General features: G+C 40.2%; 1 protein-coding gene across 5 annotated transcripts in view; it reads left to right on the top strand.

Annotated features, from left to right (window-relative positions):
• The window catches only part of TRIM44 (tripartite motif containing 44), a 119,923-nt gene that overhangs the window by 29,896 nt on the left and 71,009 nt on the right, over window positions 1–19,018 (top strand). The window lies entirely within an intron of this gene.

The following is a 19,018-nucleotide window of genomic DNA, read 5'->3' as shown; positions in this document are numbered from 1 at the left end:
ATTCAGGTTTACTCAAGGAAAAATGTGGGGTTTCCCTTTTTTGATATCTTAAGGCTAAAGCTACAGAATGCAACCTCAGTCAACCAGGTCTGTGTGTGGATGCTTGTATGTATGTATGAATGTAAAATTCGAAAACTGGCCTCTCCCCTGATTGCCTCTGCATTTAGCCAAAGGGCAAAATCCGCCAGGGCTCTGTGGTCGTGTAGAACACTTCCATGCAACCCGTGATCCAGTTGATCACCACCCCATTGCTGAATGGCTTTTGTTTACTTCTTTAGTAGGTGAAACAGATTCTATGATATCACCTTAATTCCTAGCTCAACCTGGTTAATTAGACATTTATAATCCCCATTTTACAGGTGAAGAAACATTTAAGAGGTATATTGACTTGTCCAAGGCCACAGGGCTAATGATGGCAATAAATTGCCTTTCTATGATTGCTATATAGAATTAGTAGAAGTTGTAAGAAGTTATGAACTTTTTAGTTATAGAAGGTGGGTTGGCAGTAGTATACAAATGTAGAGTTTGTTCAGACTTTTAGGGAAAAAATGTTAGATTGAGTATGCCATGCTTTCCTTTACTTTTATGTTGAAAGAGCACAGACATTGAAGCCAGATGACCTGAGTCCAAATACTGGCACTTATTACGTCCATCATTTGATGTGTCTGAGCCTTCAGTTTCATCAATAAAATGAGACAGATACTATGTTTTTATTAATGAGTATCCTGAAAATGGAAACTTTTGAGGAGGAGATAAGAAATGATGGAAGATGATTGGTATCACAGCTTTTGATGGTCCAGAAAGTATTTTAGAAACTGTAGTTGTTTAACAAGCCCTATGGTTCTTAGGTTAGCAGATTGTTAGCTGCTCAAGGGGGTGTAGTAGGGTTTCAGTCGGCTAAAGAGAGCAAATATGATAGAGGCAAGTTTGAGGTTGGGGAGCTGACTATACCTCCAGACTCTGCAGGTGCTGAGGGGCAGGGTGTGACCTGTCCTTCCGGTGCTTTGCTTCTGTGTTGTGGAAGTGGACTGCATCTGATCTTATCAAACTGGAAAAGGCTCCCTCACAGCCTGTGGCTATCTACTGAAACAGGCGCTAGGAGCCTCTGACATCCATGTTCTTCAGTGCCTAGGATGTGTGAGGAAGTCCTTCCTGTGTTCCTTTGGGAAATTTGAATCTGTACTCCCAAGGGCGTAGGTTCTCTTTCTCTAAGAGATCTGTCTGGGGCTCTGTATCTGAGAGCTTGGTGGGTACCATAGGAAAACCCCACAATAAGTGCTCACAGTTACTGTTATCTGGACCAGCAGAACAGTTCTGCTGATGTGTCTTACGTTCCCAGAGAGTACTACGTTCTTTCCATGTATTATTTTGTGTAAACTTCACAAAAATATCTATGAAAAAACTTTCACCTTTCTGAGCTTCAGAAGCATAGAGTTAGCAGAGCCAGTACTGCAGTCGTTCTCTGTCACCACAGACTCCACCAGCTTTACTATTCTGACCCTCTGTAGCAAAGAAGACTCGGAAAACATGAGACCTACATCTCAGTGCCCTTTCCTGACTATTCTTGGTGGCAGGCAGCTGTTTTGGTTTTGTGGTTTCTGTAGTATACAGATAGCTGTGTCTTTGCAGGAAAGGTGTGTGGCTAGAGAACTGGAATGGAGGTGAGGGGTGAGTCTTGTTTTAATATAATTGCTTTAATCTTCAGCAGATAAAATAGGCTTTCTTTGTATAGTCAAGTCTGAGAGGTTTAAAAATAGTATAATTTCTGTTTAGTTGCCCCTGAAGCTTTCAGTGGCACCTTCTACTTCCCACTTCCTACACAATAACTTCTGAAGCAGAAGCTGTCTTTCTATTTTATACAAAGGTTAAGGCAGAAAGAAAGCTAGAAAAGAAGGTGGAATAGAAGCTCTCACTCATATTCTTGTTTGTTATAGGCCCTGGGTGTCTCTGGGGACCTGTTCTTCTACTTTCACATTTCTACAGGGAGCACCCAGAATTTTTTTTCTTTTCACTCAGGAAAAGTGTTGCTCAGAAGTTTATAATTGCTTTCTTTATTGCCACCCTGGGGTCACGCAGAGAGAAGCGTCTTAAGAGTGAGCAATAGTACCCATTGAAAGTGAGCCCAGCATCCCTCTTGAACTGTTCTCTGGTGCATCCAGATCAGTGCCATGACACTGGGTTACACATCAAGTTGTCATGGCAATAAATTCATAGCAGCTGACAGCATGAACAGGCAGTCCTGGGAGGAGACGGTGCTTGGCAATGATGACACAGCCATAGTGGTTAGATCTCCGTCTCATACTAGGGCTGCCTGTCAGTCTGCTGTGACGGTGTCTCTCTCAGATGACTGGGGCACACAGTAGCTGTCCACTTCACAGCTGATTAGTCGATTCAAGTGTTACTTAGGATCTTTCAAGTCCACAGCCTCTAGGAAACATAGTCCTGAGCCTCTAATGCTCTGTGTATGTGTGTGTGCGTGTACATGTGTATTTATGTTTGTATGTTGAGGAGGGAAAACCATGAAAGGGAGGCAGTCCAGAAGAAGCATATTACAGGGTCATACGCATGAAGCTGGTAAAGAACGATAGTGTACTTAGGCTCAAGTACCAAAATTTATAGTCTCAGGGAGAAGCACGCTGGCAGAAATAGAGGAAGGCTGGAGTACTCTGACTGAAATATGGGGTTCCTATCCAAGGGAATGTGATTCTGAAAGTCAAAGGTACAAGCCAAGCCAAAGACTATATAAGGCAAATCTAAGGTCTAAACACGAAGAAGGAGAGCTTGAAGAGCACATATAGTTACTAAGTCTGAAGAGTGAAAGGTGGGATTTGAGGTCAACATTAGGAAACCAAGGATTCAGGGCCAAGTGGAGATGAGAAAGGAGAGAAAGCTGGCCTGGAACAAGTTGGAGGTAGGATCAGAATCCTAAATAGTTTCTTCAAATCACTCAGAAGCTCTTTGCGTCTTAGAACTGTGTTTCAGCAAATTAGTGGTTCAAGTGAGAGTGGGGCTGGGTTAAAGGGTCTAGGTTGCGGGGGGCAGGTGGAGCTTAAATGGAGCATTTGAATCTAGAGAATGGATATAGTTATTTAGTGGGGAGTGGTGGGAAAGGGGTGCAAGAAGGGGTGTTCATAGGTAAAGGGGGAGGCTTCTTCAGCCAGACTGTGGTGGAGAGGCAGGTGCGGGATGGCTTCTGACACTCAGTCAGAGGTGTTGACCGCTATGATGTGCCAGACCCTAAGCAAAGATGTTTTAATTTCTCCTCCAGATATTAGGTCAAGGCACGTATTATCTAGTGGAGAAAATAAAACTTGATTCCAGAGTTTAGAGCCTGGATGATTGCCTAAACTTCGGTATCGTTAAGGGGGAGAGGGGAACAGGACAAGGTTTGAAGGGAAGATATGAAAGAATAGTGTTGTGGTTAGAAGGCAGATTATGTAGTCAAACTGTGTGGGTTCAGACTCCACCTTTGCCACCTACTATGTGTGTGAATTTGGGCAGGTTTCTTATCCCCACTGTACCTCAGTTTCTTCATCTATAAAATTGATATAATAATAATTGCTACCTCATGGTATCATTGTGATGATTAATTGAAGTAACACATGTAAAGTGCTTAGAATAGTGCCTAATATGTAAGTACCCAAAATGGTAACAGTGACAGTCAGGAGGAGGAGGGAGAGGATTCAATTTGATGCTTGATGGTTTAAGTAATAGGAAGGTATCCAGGTGGAGAAACACATCAAAAGGAATGGTGAGACTAGAGACCTCAAGAGAAAATCCAGGCTTCGGAGCCATCTCCATGGAGATGGTAGTTGAATTGCAAAGACGGGATGAAACTGCTAAGGAGGAGGTCATAGAGAAAAAACAGTTTTGTACCCAGAGGACATTTAACAATGCCTGGAGACCCTTTTGGTTGTCATAATTGGGGGTGGAGAGCAGTGCTACGCTCTCTACTACAGAGAGGCCAGGGATGCTGCTACATATTTTACAGTGCACAGGACAGTTCCCCACAACAGAGAAATACTGACCCCGAATGTCAGTAGTGCCAAGGTTGAAAAACCCTCAGAGCTTCTCAATCGCAGCTCTCTGGAGAGTGTGTATAAAATTGCAGGGATGAAGCTGATAAACAGAAGGCCGGGGAAGTCCAAGGTCATAGAAACCACGGGAGGAGAGAAATTAAAGACTGAGGGGTATCAGCAGTGCCGAATGATACAGACAGGTCAGTAGTGAGAGCAAATGGAGTTGGTGAATAGTAGACTCTTTAGTGCTGGAGGAGACCAGGCAGCGGGCTTTATGTGACTTTCTAAATAAGGTTGGTGGTTAAAAGTAGGAGAGGAGGCAGCATTGCCATAGGGAAAGGGTTATTCCGCATTCTTCTTTACTTCTTATTTAGACTGTGTTACCCTAACAACTTCTAGGTTCTAGATTCCTAGTCCCCTGATGCCCCCTCTTGTTTTAGCAACAAGTGTGATTAGAGGCAAATCTGGATTAGTGAATTAGTTCCAAGAGTATAAAATTTGTGCAGCTATATCATTTTAGAGATAAAAGGAAGATTGAGTTTAGCTTTTCATTTTTTTTTTTTTTTAAAGAAGATGTTGGGGGTAGGAGTTTTTATTAATTAATTAATTTATTTTTGCTGTGTTGCGTCTTCATTTCTGTGTGAGGGCTTTCTCTAGTTGTGGCAAGCGGGGGCCACTCTTCATCGCGGTGCGCGGGCCTCTCACTATCGCGGCCTCTTGTTGCGGAGCACAGGCTCCAGACGCGCAGGCTCAGTAGTCGTGGCTCACGGGCCTAGTTGCTCCGCGGCATGTGGGATCCTCCCAGACCAGGGCTCGAACCCGTGTCCCCTGCATTAGCAGGCAGATTCTCAACCACTGCGCCACCAGGGAAGCCCAGCTTTTCATTTTTAATAGCTCAGGAACCTGAGGCCCTGAGAGATTCAGTGACTTGTCCAAAGTCACACAGCTGGTTGGTTCTGAAAACATCCACAGCTTCTGACTCCCCATTCCGAGTGCTCTCTTCTGTGCAAAGTTGTTTTCTGGTGGTCTCGTAATGGTTCTCAGAGGCTCAGTTTCCTTTTCAGGAGGAGGTTACTAGATAGAGTGGTTGTCAGAGACCTGACCTGGAACAGGCTGACCTGAGGTGAATCTTTGCTCCATAGCTTACCTGCTGCGTAACACTGGGCCAGTGACTTTACCACTGTGGGCTTCAGTTCCCCTACCATAAAATGAAAGTATTATTGCCTGCCTGAGGATTAAATCAGAAACACGTCTGTGATGGCACCTGGAACACTGCCTGCACGTGGTCGCTCTTAATATCTTCATCGTTATTATTCATAAGACCGTATCTTTGTCGCAGATTAAAAGGCAAGAGAATGTCCAGTGACAGGAACCAGGCGAAAGTTAGGCACGCCTTCTGTTTCTCCCCACCTTGCTCCTAACTCCATCTCCTACTTTGTGATAAGAGCAGTATCATGAGGGTTGGTGCTGCTGTGGTTATACAAGGTCTTGAAGCACATGTCTCTCCAGTATATTGTGATGATATCTATTTGTCATTGATGAGCCTGGTATTTCTCAAAAGTAAATGACTTCACACTTCAGGTCACTCATTGGATCGGTTAGACCTTTTTCAGAGTTTTTCCAGACACTAAACCTGGCTCTTCTGAGGAGCTCCAGGATGACTGAGGGTCCCATAGAGGAATCTTCAAATGGCAGGAGCAGCACATGCTAAAAGTGCTTAGTTGTTGTGGAAGCCATTATTTTAACGTAAGTTGAAAAGGGCTTTTAAAAACCTTTGATTTGTGGTAGAAAAGGGGAATCAGATTAGGAAGGAAGGGTCTAGTATTTACTGGGAAGGCAAAGAATAAAATGTTGACATGTTTGAGACTAAGGTTCAAGCAGAAGAATTGTCCTGCCTGGCCCTTTGGATGCTCAGCCCACCCCCAGACCTTCTCTAGGCTCCACTTCAGTGGCTATTTCGTTTTCTGTTTTAATTGTATTAACTTTTAAAAATAGACTTTATTTCTTAGAATAGTTTTAGATTCTCAGCAAAACTGAGCAAAAAATAGCATTCCCATATGCCCCCTGCCTCCACAGATACAGCCTGCAACGTCAGTATCCCACACCAGAGTGGTGCATTTGTTACAATCAGTGAACCTGCATCATTATTACCCAAAGTCCATAGTTTACATTAGGGTTCACTCTTGGTGTTGTACATTCTATGGGTTTGGAAAAATGCACAATGACATACTATCTACCACTACAGTATCATACAGAATATTTTCACTGCCCTAAGAATCCTCTGTGTTCTGCCTGTTCATCCTTCTCTCTCCCCAAACCTCTGACATCCACTGATCTTATTACTGTCTCCATAGCCTTTTCTAGAATTTCATACAGTTGGAATCACACAGGTTGAATTCTTTCATTTAGTCATATGCATTTAAGGTTCTTCCATGTCTTTTCATGGCTTGGTAGCTCTTCTTTTACACTGAATAATATTCCGTTGTCTGAATATATCACAGTTTATTCATCCATTTACCTACTTAAAGACATGTTGGTTCTTCCAAGTTTTGGCAGTTGTGAATAAAGCTGTAAATATCCATGTGCAGGTTTTTGTGTGGACCTGAATGTTCAACTCCTTTGGGTAAATAGCAAGGATCCCATGGTAAGCGTATGTAGTTTTCTAAGAAATTGCCAAACTGTCTTCCAAAGTGGCTGTACTATTGTGCATTCTCATCAGCAGTGAATGAGGGTTGCTCTACATCCTCATCAGCATTTGGTGTTGTGATTGTTCAGATTCTGGCCATTCTAATAGGTGTGTAGTGGTATCTCAGTGTTGTTTTAATTTGCATTTCCCTAATGACATATCATGTTGAGAATCTTTCCAATGCTTATTTGTTACCTGTATATCTTCTTTGATGAGATGTCTGTTCAGGTCATTGGCTCATTTTTTAATTGGGTCTTCTTATTGTTGAGTTTTAGGAGTTCTTTGTATGTGTTGATAACAGTCCTTTATCAGGTGTGTTTTCTTCCAATCTGTGTCTTGCCTTCTCATTTTCTTAAATGTCATTCTCAGAGAACAAGTTTTTTAATTTTAATGAAGTCCAGCTTATCAATTATTTCTTTCATGGATAGTGCCTTTGGAATTGTATCTAAAAAGTCATCACCATACCCAAGGTCATCTATGTTATCTTCTAGGAGTTTTTTTTTTTTTTTTTTCGGTATGTGGGCCTCTCACTGTTGTGGCCTCCCCCATTGCGGAGCACAGGCTCCGGACGCTCAGGCTCCGGACGCGCAGGCTCAGCGGCCATGGCTCACGGGCCCAGCCGCTCCGCGGCATATGGGATCCTCCCAGACCGGGGCACGAACCCGTATCCCCTGCATCGGCAGGCAGACTCTCAACCACTTGCGCCACCAGGGAGGCCCTCTTCTAGGAGTTTTATAGTTTTGCATTTTACATTTAGGTCCATGATTATTTTGAATTAATTTTTGTGAAAGATATAAGATCCCTGGCTAGATTCTTTTTTTTTTTTTTTTTTTTTTGCATGTGGATGTCCAGTTGTTTCAGCATCATTTGTTAAAAAGAGTGTGTTTTCTCCATTTGTATTGCCTGTGCTTCTTTGTTCAAGATCAGCTGACTGTATTTATGTGGATCTATTTATGGGCTCTGTTCTGTTCCGCTGATATAGTTGCTTGTTCTTTCAGCAATACCACACTGTCTTGATTACTGTAGCTTTGTAGTAAGTCTTGAAGTTGAGTAGTGTCAGTCTTCTGACTTTGTTCTTTTTCTTCAGTATTGTATTGACTATTATGGGGCTTTTACCTCTCCATGTAAACTTTAGAATCAGTTTGTTAATATTCATAAAAAAACTTGCTGGGATTTTGATTGGGACTGCGTTGAATTCATAGATCAAGTTGGGAAGAACTGACATCTTGACAATTTTCAGTCTTCCTGTCTATGAACATGGACTGTCTTTACATTTTTTTTCTCCTTTGATTTCTTTCATTTTAGTTTTCCTCATATAGATTTTGTATATATTTTGTTTGATTTATACCTAAGTATTTCATTTTTGGTATACTAATATAAATGGTATTGTGTTTTTAAATTCAAATTCCATTTCTTCACTGATGGTATGTATAGGGAAGTGATTGACTTTTATATATTAGCTCTGTATCTGGCAACTTTGTTATAACTGCTTATTAGTTCCAGGAACTTTTTTTGGATGATTCTTTTGGATTTTCTACATAGATGATCATGTCAGTTGTGAACAAAGGCTGTTTTCTTTCTACCTTCTCAACGTGTAAACCTTTTATTTCCTTTTGTCTTTTGAAAAGGAGTAGTGAGAGGAAACATACTTACCTTGTTTTTACTCTTAGCAGGAAAAGTCTATAGTTTCTCACCATTAAGTATGATGTTAGCTGTAGATTTTTTGTATATTTTTTATGAAGTTGAGAAAGTTCTCTGTTCCTAGTTTGCTGATGGTTTTATCATAAATAGACATTAGATTTTGTTAGGAGCTTTTTTTTCATCTACTGATATGATCATTTGATTTTTCTTCTTTAGCCTGTTGATGGTAGATCATATGAACTGGTTTTCAAATGTTGAACCAGCCTTGCATACCCAGGATAAATCCCACTTAGTCGTGGTATATAATTCCTTTTATACATTGTTGGATTCGATTTGCTAATATCTTACTGAGGACTTAACTTCTTTTTGAGCCATATTTCTTTTAAACAATTACTCTTCAAGAAAAGATAAGTGTTACACATTACTATAGAAAATTTGGACTTAAAAGTAAAAAAAAAAAAAGTACCCTTAATTCCAGCACTCAGAGATAACCACTCTCCAACATTTTGGTATATTTCTTATAGTCTTTTATAATACAAATAATAATACAGCAGCAGTAAATATCATATTACTTCATTGAGTGCATACGTGAAGTAACTAAGTGATAACTGAGGTAGAGATCCCATAGTACTCTTAACCAAATGAGGAAAGGAGGTAAAGAAGATACAAATGACTGCTTTTGTCTCGAGGCTGCTGATGAAGATGAGAAAAATGGTTTGGGAAGAGATTAAATGTTCATTTTAATAACCTTTTCTCTACCCTTCTCAACACCCCATTGTAAAATCCAAGCAATCCAGGCTTCTAACCATGTTGTCAGGAAAATGTTTGCCATCCCTCAGAATGTTGGTAATAGAATGTAGTTCACAGTTTTTGTTTTTTTCATAGGTCTTATCTGCTGTGTTTCTAGCCTGTTGGATAATTTTCCAAGCCTTGGGAGTGGACAGTTGTTTTATTCACAAATAATGGCTCTTCCACTCATACACAAAAGACACAGGAAATGGGAGATCCAGCCATCCACTGAAAAAGGACTCTGTCCTACTTGTTGATGAAGCTCTTCCCTTGTCTGCCCTCACTGGAGCCTGGCAGAGGTTTACAAGGAGCTCTCTCGAGGTAAAATGCCAGAATAAATCCCAGGCTATACAGAAGGCTTAACTTTGAAATTTCCTACCTGGAAGTTTCCATGGACACTGGCATGCTGAGAGGGTGCCATGCTGTGGGAGTGAGGACAGATTGCAGCATTGAAAAAGTTCCATTTTCTGCTTTTTTTATTATACTCTCTTTGAATAGTAGCCATTCAGAAGAGGAAAAGGGGAGTAAAAATGGACTTTTTCACCTTTGGGGAGGTATTTAGCATCTTCACACTCTATTTCATGCACTTCACAATTTTTTTAGTCATTTTTGGAATGGGCTCCTTTAAAGTTACTTGCAGGAAATTTGGCTAAGAGAACAAGTATTTCTGAAAGCTTCAATCATTGTAGACTCAGATGCTTTTCCTTTGTGTAGCTTCCTGCTCCTGACTCTGTTCCATCTTTCTCAGTTCATCCCAGCAATGTTTTTCTGGAACAAATCTTTCTTAAGCCATCATGCTTTCTAGCTATTATGCTTATTGTTTTTATAATCTGCCTATAATAAAAATGTAAATAAAACCTTGGATTCCTAGAGGCCAGCTAGCTAGGAGGTAATGGCTTCCAGCCTATGTCAAACACATTGAATGCTGGTGTTTTTAAAGTACAAGCTCTTAATTCAAGGTTTTATGTGTTTAATTATGTGTGTGTTAATATAAAGTGCCAGTCTGCATGCCTCTTGGGTCTGGTCTAGCTTAGAAATATTAACTATAAGAGCATATAGAAAGTACCATGGAATGAGACTTAGCTCTTCAAATGTATATCCTTTATCCCAAGATTCACTTAGGGGGAACAACATCCTAGTGGGGATAACAACAGAAGCAACCTGTTAACTAAAGAAATATCTCAGTTAAGAAGAAATAAATATGAAGAACCTGAAGCAGGCAGAAAGGGATCATTAGAGGCAATGTGTTATAGCATACATTGCTATAACTACACTGACTAGACCAGAGGAAAGTTGGTTTCTAAACCATACTTTGTTACTGTACCTCTCTGGGACCTTTTTTTCCCCAACCTGTAAAGGTGGACTCAGCTCTAGTAAGAACTATCAGATGTTCACTAGTTAGTTCTGACAATTCACAAATAAGCTGCTTATTTTTTCAAATTACAATGCTGTATCTAAGTAATTTTAGAAAATGCTATATTTAAGTAATAGCTGCTTTTCACCTAATGCAACCATAACGAAGGTATGTCAACTTGCTTACAACCTAGGGCTTTAAAGTTTTAACAACTTAGGGACCAATCAATTGACCAAAGAGAACAAACTCTTTTTACGGTTTTGTTTGTGTAGAGCAGCGGTCCCCAACCTTTTTGGCACCAGGGAACAGTTTTGTAGAAGACAATTTTTCCACAGACTGGTAAGGAGGGAGTGGTTTCAGGATGATTCAAGCATATTACATTTATTGTGCACTTTATTTCTGTTATTATTACATTGTAATATATAATGAAATAATTATACAACTCACCATAATGCAGAATCTTTGGGAGCCCTGAGCTTGTTTTCACTTGCCACTCACCAATAGGGTTTTGATATGAGTCTGCAAGCAATTGATTTATTATGGTCTCTGTGCAGTCAGACCTCTCTGCTACTGATAATCTGTATTTGCAGCCGCTCCCCAGTGCTAGCATCACTGCCTCAGCTCCACCTCAGATCATCAGGCATTAGATTCTCATAAGGAGCACGCAACCTAGACCCCTCACATGTGCAGTTCACAATAGGGTTTGCGCTCCTATGAGAATCTAATGCCGCTGCTGATCTGACAGGAGGCGGAGCTCAGGCGGTAATGCGAGCAAGGGGGAGCGGCTGTAAATACAGATGAAGCTTTGCTTGCTCACCTGTCCACTGCTCACCTCCTGCTCTGCAACCCGGTTCCTAACTGGGGGTCTGGGGACCCCTGCTGTGGAGGACCCAGGTCCCTCAGGTGCGATTTTCCTGGAGAGCACTACCAGTGCCCTAGGAAGTACTTCAGGGAGGAAGGGGAGATTCTTCTTTTAACCGGAGTGGTTTTACTTTTGGTTCTATTATACTTTGGGTTTCTACATTAAGACTTTGTTTGGGGCAAGGGAAGTTCTGTGGCTTTAAAAAAATTTGACAGGGGCTTCCCTGGTGGCGCAGTGGTTGAGAGTCCGCCTGCCGATGCAGGGGACACGGGTTCGTGCCCCGGTCCGGGAAGATCCCACATGCCGCAGAGCGGCTGGGCCTGTGAGCCATGGCCGCTGAGCCTGCGCGTCTGGAGCCTGTGCTCTGCAACGGGAGAGGCTACAACAGTGAGAGGCATGCATACCACAAAAAAAAAAAAAAAAAAAAAAAAAAAAAAGATTTGACAGTTACTAGTAGATCCTATTTAAAAAAAGGAACCTTTTACATCACCAGTTTTATCATTCTGTGATATATCCAGCCTTCTCTCTTCTCTGCTTGTGAAGAATTTTCTCTGTGGACATAACTCGTGTGTGGTATACTCAAGAGTATGGGACTGTCACACTCACCTTTGGGGAGCTGTAGGATAGAGGCTGAAGAAGTTCTAGGAAACCTAGTCAAATGATGTCAGTGGCTCCCAACTAGCAGGTGCTGATGCAAAGGGCCTGCTGCTCCTGGAGAACTGTGAAGTTTATAGCAGGATGGAGTTTTAATGATGAGGTAAAATGAAACCTGAAAGGGAGTTTTGTAAGCTGTTTCATTCCTGCCATTGGTAGGAGTCATTTCTGCAGAGTACTCAAACCTACCACTTGCCTAATCCCCCAGGGTGTCTCTCCTTTGGGCTCTGGATTTAAATAAATGCCGTGACCCAGAATTTGTTCTTGCCATTTTGAGCTAGGTTGGAGAATACCTGTCTGTTGATTAGTAGAGAACTGGAACGAGAAGACAGCATAAAATTTTTATAGAGTAAATTATTCTGCTTTCAATTCTCATTTGTGGCCTGATCTGTATAAAAATAAATTGCATAAACTAAAGGTTGAAAAACCTGTGTAAAGTAAAGGAAAATAGAGAAGTTAATTTTTAAAAACCATGATTTATTCACCTACTGAAGTGTAGTCCCCACCTTTCCTGACTGTAATGTCAGCTTCCTAACTTCAAATCACATGTGTTTGTGATGTCTAGTAAAATAGGTTGTGAGTCAGTTTTTATTATGCTTTCCATTTTTAGTCACTTGGAAGAGCTTTTCTTAGGAATTCAGAAAAGTTCATCCCTTAGCTAAAACTTCCTAGGTTAGTCTCTAAGAGAAGTTCCTAGGTCTTATAAGACCAAATTTATTTCAAGGGTAGAGATCCAGGTCCACTGATAAATGATCATCATAAAGCATAACAGCCTTGAAATATGCACACTAAAAATAAAAAGGAATTATGTAAATAAACACAAATCACAGTTCTCAATCTGATAAAGAACTTGCCGGGACATTAATAACATTTAACACTCCCCCTCCCCTTTTCTTTAGCACCAGGGAGAGTACCTGCAAAGAGTATATGAATTCATGAGGGCTTATGTCACTTAGTCACTTGATATGTGAATGGATACATGTCCTACCGGCCTTATTTTACATTGACGTTTTTACGGCAGTGTTACAAAAGATGCTTAAAGTATCAAGCCTATTTCAATTTTTAAGAGGCTAATAAAAAATGGCCTTATCTTACCCTCTCCTTTAGTCTTCCTCTTTCTCAGTCTCCTTTTTAGGTTTTCCCAGTTAGGCTTCTCTTCTGACAGACTGTTATAGTGAACAGAGCACCAGACTGGGAGCAAGAAGATTGGGGAACTCTGTGTCTCCTAAAAGATTGCAGCTGGGTCTGTTTACTTATCTGTGAAAGAAAGGGGTTCACTTAGATGACAACTACTTTCTCTTTTAGCTCTAAAATTCTCTATTGGCTTTTGTCCTTTGGTCTACTGTTCTACCTCTTTCCTGTTTCCTACCTCAGCTACTAAATATGCATAGTTGTTTAAAAGTACTCATAAAATTGGGCCTCCCTGGTGGCGCAGTGGTTGAGAGTCCGCCTGCCGATGCAGGGGATATGGGTTCGTGCCCCGGTCTGGGAGGATCCCATATGCCGCGGAGCGGCTGGGCCCGTGAGCCATGGCCGCTGGGCCTGCGCATCCGGAGCCTGCGCATCCGGAGCCTGTGCTCTGCAACGGGAGAGGCCGCAACAGTGAGAGGCCCGCATACCACAAAAAAAAAAAAAAAGTACTCATAAAATAAACATGGTTATGAGGAAACATTAATAAGTGTAGTTATTGGCAAGATGTGGAGTTTAGAAGTTCTTATTTTGGTAGTTTCTCATTTTGTTTGCCTTATGCCCTAGCCAAATACAGCCTAGAGTCATATTTTAATTATTTGCATAGTTGTTGTTGCAAAATAAAACAGTAATATATTTTCACCCATCAGAGAGTAAAGATTTAAAGACTTCATAATATCCAATATCAGTAAAGGTGTAGGAAAATGCTTACTTTCACACATTGTTGTGGGAATGTAATTGGTGCATCCTTTTTGGAGGGCAGTTTGGCAGTATCAGTCAGTACTTTTAGAATATATATAAATTAATTCAGTGACTCCAAAGGTTTCTAAAGAAATTCATGTACGGATATTAAGAGGTATAGCCAATGATGTTCATTGCTGTATTGTTCATAAAAGCAAAAATCTGGAAATATCGTGTATTTCCATTAAGAAGGGAAATATTTAATGGATATATTTTTCCTTTTCTCTCTATATATTAATATCCATATCTGTATATACCTGTATCATACAGACATTAAAAATAATACAATGAATGAATTGCTCTGTATGTACTAACATATTTTAAGTAGAAAAGCAAGACACAGAACCATATATTCACCATGATCCATTTACATAAAAACAACATAATTGTCTGTATACATACAGGTATACCTGATTTTACTGTGCTTCACTTTATTGTGCCTTGCAGATACTGTGTCTTACAAATTGAAGGTTTATAGCAACCCTACATCGAGCAGTGCTATTTTTCTAATAGCATTTGCTCACTTCGTGTCCCTGTGTCACATTTTGGTAATTCTTGTAGTATTTCAAACTTTTTCATTATTATTGTATTTGTTATGTTGGTCTGTGATCAGTGATCTTGATGTTACCATTGCAAAAAGATTATGACTCGCTGAAGGCTCAAATGATGGTTAGCATTTTTTAGCAATGAAGTATTTTTAATTAAGGTATGTACATTTTTGTAGACATAATGCTGTTGCATACTTAATAGACTACAGTATAGTATAAACATAACTTTTATATGTCCTGGAAAACCAAAAAACTTGTGTGCCTCTGTTTATTATAATATTCATTTTACCGTGGTGATCTAGAACAGAACCCACAGTGCCTCCAAGGTTTGCCTATATATGAATTGATATATAACTAAAAAAGAAAAATGGCTGGAAGGGCATGTATCAAACTGTTAACAGTAATTATCCCCTGAGGAAGAAAAGGGTATTGGGATAGAGATAGAAAAGGAATTTCTTTTTTTTTTAATATACATCCATCTATTAAATTTTTAAAAAGTAATCACATATTACTGGTATAAAAGTAAACAGAGGAGAGATTGGAACCAAGGTGGTGGAGTAGAAGGACGTGCTCTCACTCCCTTTTGTGAGAACACCAGAATCACAGCTAGCTGCTGGACAGTCATCGACAGGAAGACACTGGAACTCACCAAAAAAGATACCTCACATCCAAAGACAAAGGAGAAGCCACAATGAGACAGTAGAAGGGGTGCAATCACAGTAAAATCAAATCCCATAACTGCTGGGTGGGTGACTCACACACTGGAGAACACTTATATGACAGAAGTCCACCCACTGGAGTGAAGGTTCTGAGCCTCACGTCAGGCTTCCTAACCTGGGTTTCCAGCAATAGGAGGAGGAATTCCTAGAGAATCAGACTTTGAAGGCTACTGGGATTGGACTGCAGGACTTTGACAGAACCTGGGGAAACAGAGACTCCACTCTTGCAGGGTACACACAAAGTAGTGTTCACATTGGGACCTAGGGGAAGGAGCAGTGACCCCAGGGGAGACTGAACCAGACCTACCTGCCAATGTTGGAGGGTCTTCTGCAGAGGCGGGGGTTGGCTGTGTCTCACCATGGGGACAAGGACACTGGCAGCAGAAGCTCTGGGAAGTACTCCTTGGCGTGAGCCCTCCCAGAGTCTGCCATTAGCCCCACCAAATAGCCCGGGTAGGCTCCAGTGTTGGGTTGCCTCAAGCCAAACAACCAACAGGGAGGGAACCCAGCCCCACCCATCAGCAGTCAAGTGGATTAAAGTCTTCCTGAGCTCTGCCCACCAGAGCAACAGTCAGCTCTACCCACCACCAGTCGCTCCCATCAGGAAACTTGCATAAGCCTCTTAGATAGCCTCATCCACCAGAGGGCAGACAGCAGAAACAAGAACTACAGTCTTGCAGCCTGTGGAACAAAAACCACATTCACAGAAAGATAGACAAGATGAAAAGGCAGAGGGCTATGTACCAGATGAAGGAACAAGATAAAACCCCAGAAAAACAACTAAACGAAGTGGAGATAGGCAACCTCCAGAAAAAGAATTCAGAGTAATGATAGTGAAGATGATCCAGGACCTCAGAAAAAGAACGGAGGCAAAGATCGAGAAGATGCAAGAAATGTTTAACAAAGACCTAGAAGAATTAAAGAACAAACAAACAGATGAACAATACACTAACTAAAATGAAAACTACACTGGAAAGAATCAATAGCAGAATAACTGAGGCAGAACGGATAAGTGACCTGGAAGACAGAATGGTGGAATTCGCTGCTGTGGAACAAAATAAAGAAAAAAGAATGAAAAGAAATGCAGACAGCCTAAGAGACCTCTGGGACAACATTAAATGCAACAACATTAGCATCATAGGGGTCCCAGAAGGAGAAGTGAGACAGAAAGGACCTGAGAAAATATTTGAAGGGATTATAGTTGAAAACTTCCCTAACATGGGAAAGGAAATAGCCACCCAAGTTCAGGAAGCACAGAGAGTCCCATACAGGATAAACCCAAGGAGAAACACTCCGAGACACATAGTAATCAAATTGACAAAAATTAAAGACAGAAAAATTACTAAAAGCAGAAGGGAAAAATGACAAATAACATACAAGGGAACTCCCATAAGGTTAACAGCTGATTTCTCAGCAGAAACTCTACAAGCCAGAAGGGAGTGGCATGATATACTTAAAGTGATGAAAAGGAAGAACCTACAACCAAGATTATTCTACTCGGCAAGGATCTCATTCAGATTCGATGGAGAAATCAAAAGCTTTACAGACAAGCAAAAGCTAAGAGAATTCACTACGAAACCAGCTCTACAACAAATGCTAAAGGAACTTCTCTAAGTAGGAAACACAAGACAAGAAAAGGACCTACAAAAACAAACCCAAAACAATTAAGAAAATGGTAATAGGAACATACATATCGATAATTACCTTAAACATGAATGGATTAAATGCTCCAACCAAAAGACACAGGTTTGCTGAATGGAAACAAGACCCACATATATGCTGTCTAAAAGAGACCCACCTCAGACCTACGGACACATTCAGACTGAAAGTGAGGGGATGGAAAAAGATATTCCATGCAAATGGTAATCAAAAGAAAGCTGGAGTAGCAATACTCATATCAGATAAAATAGATTTTAAAATAAAAAACGTTACAAGGACAAGGAAGGACACTACATAATGATCAAGGGATCAATTCAAGAAGAAGACATAACAATTATAAATATATATGCACCCAACATAGGAACACCTCAATACATAAGGCAACTGCTAACAGCTATAAAAGAGGAAATCGACAGTAACACAATAGTAGCGGGGGACTTTAACAACACCTCACTTACACCATTGGACAGATCATCCAAAATGAAAATAAATAAGGAAACAGAAGCTTTAAATGACACAATAGACCAGATAGATTTAATTGATATTTATAAGACATTCCATCCTAAAACAGCAGATTATACTTTCTTCTCAAGTGCGCACGGAACATTCTCCAGGATAGATCACATCCTGGGTCACAAATCAAGCCTCAGTAAATTTAAGAAATTTAAAATCATATCAATCATCTTTTCTGACCACAACGCTACAAGATTAGAAATGAATTACAGGGAAAAAAACATAAAAAACACAAACACATGGAGCCTAAACAATACATTACTAAATAACCAAGAGATCACTGAAGAAATCAAAGAGGAAATCAAAAAACACCTAGAGACAAATGACAATGAAAACACGACGATCCAAAACCTATGGGATCCAAAAGCAGTTCTAAGAGGGAAATTTATAGCTATAGAAGCCTACCTCAAGAAACAAGAAAAATCTCAAATAAACAATCTAACATTACACCTAAAGGAACTAGAGAAAGAAGAACAAACAAAACCAAAAGTTAGCAGAGGAAAGAAATCATAAAGATCAGAGCAGAAATAAATGAAATAGAAACAAAATAGTAGCAAAGATGAATAAAACTAAAAGCTGGTTCTATGAGAAGATAAACAAAATTGATAAACCATTAGCCAGACTCATCAAGAAAAAGAGGGAGGGGACTCAAATCAATAAAATTAGAAATGAAAAAGGAGAAGTTACAGCAGACACTACGGAAATACAAAGCATCCTAAGAGACTACTACAGGCAACTCTGCCAATAAAATGGACAACCTTAGAAAGGTATAACCTTCCAAGACTGAACCAGGAAGAAATAGAAAATATGAACAGACCAATCACAAGTAATGAAATTGAAACTGTGATTAAAAATCTTCCAACAAACAGAAGTCCAGGACCAGATGGCTTCACAGGTGAATTCTATCAAACATTTAGAGAAGAGCTAACACCCATCCTTCTCAAACTCTTCCAAAAAATTGCAGAGGAAGGAACACTCCCAAATTCATTCTGTGAGGCCACTGTCACCCTGATATGAAAACCAAACGAAGATACTACAAAAAAAATTACAGACCAATATCACTGATGAATATAGATGCAAAAATCCTCAACAAAATACTAGCAAACAGAATCCAGCAGCACATTAAAAGGATCATACACTATGATCAAGTGGGATTTATCCCAGGAATGCAAGGATTCTTCAATATAGGCAAATCAATCAATGTGACACACCATATTAACAAATTGAAGAAGAAAAACCATATGACCATCTCAATAGATGCAGAAAAAGCTTTTGACAAAGTTCAACACCAATTTATGATAAAAACTCTCCAGAAAGTGGGCATAGAAGGAACCTACCTCAACATAATAAAGACCATATATGACAAACCCACAGCAAACGTCATACTCAATGGTGAAAAACTGAAAGCATTTCCTTGAAGATCAGGAACAAGACAAGGATGTCCACTCTCACCATTTTTATTCAGCATAGTTTTGGAAGTCCTAGCCACGTCAATCAGAGAAGGAAAAGAAATAGAAGGAATACAAATTGGTAAAGAAGAAGTAAAACTGTCACTCTTTGCAGATGACATGATACTATACATAGAGAATCCTAAAGATGCCACCAGAAAACTACTAGAGCTAATCAGTGAATTTGGTAAAGTTGC

The sequence above is a fragment of the Mesoplodon densirostris genome, chromosome 7 (genome assembly GCF_025265405.1).
Source record: "Mesoplodon densirostris isolate mMesDen1 chromosome 7, mMesDen1 primary haplotype, whole genome shotgun sequence".
Taxonomy (NCBI): domain Eukaryota; kingdom Metazoa; phylum Chordata; class Mammalia; order Artiodactyla; family Ziphiidae; genus Mesoplodon; species Mesoplodon densirostris.
This window is presented reverse-complemented; position numbering and strand designations above follow the sequence as displayed.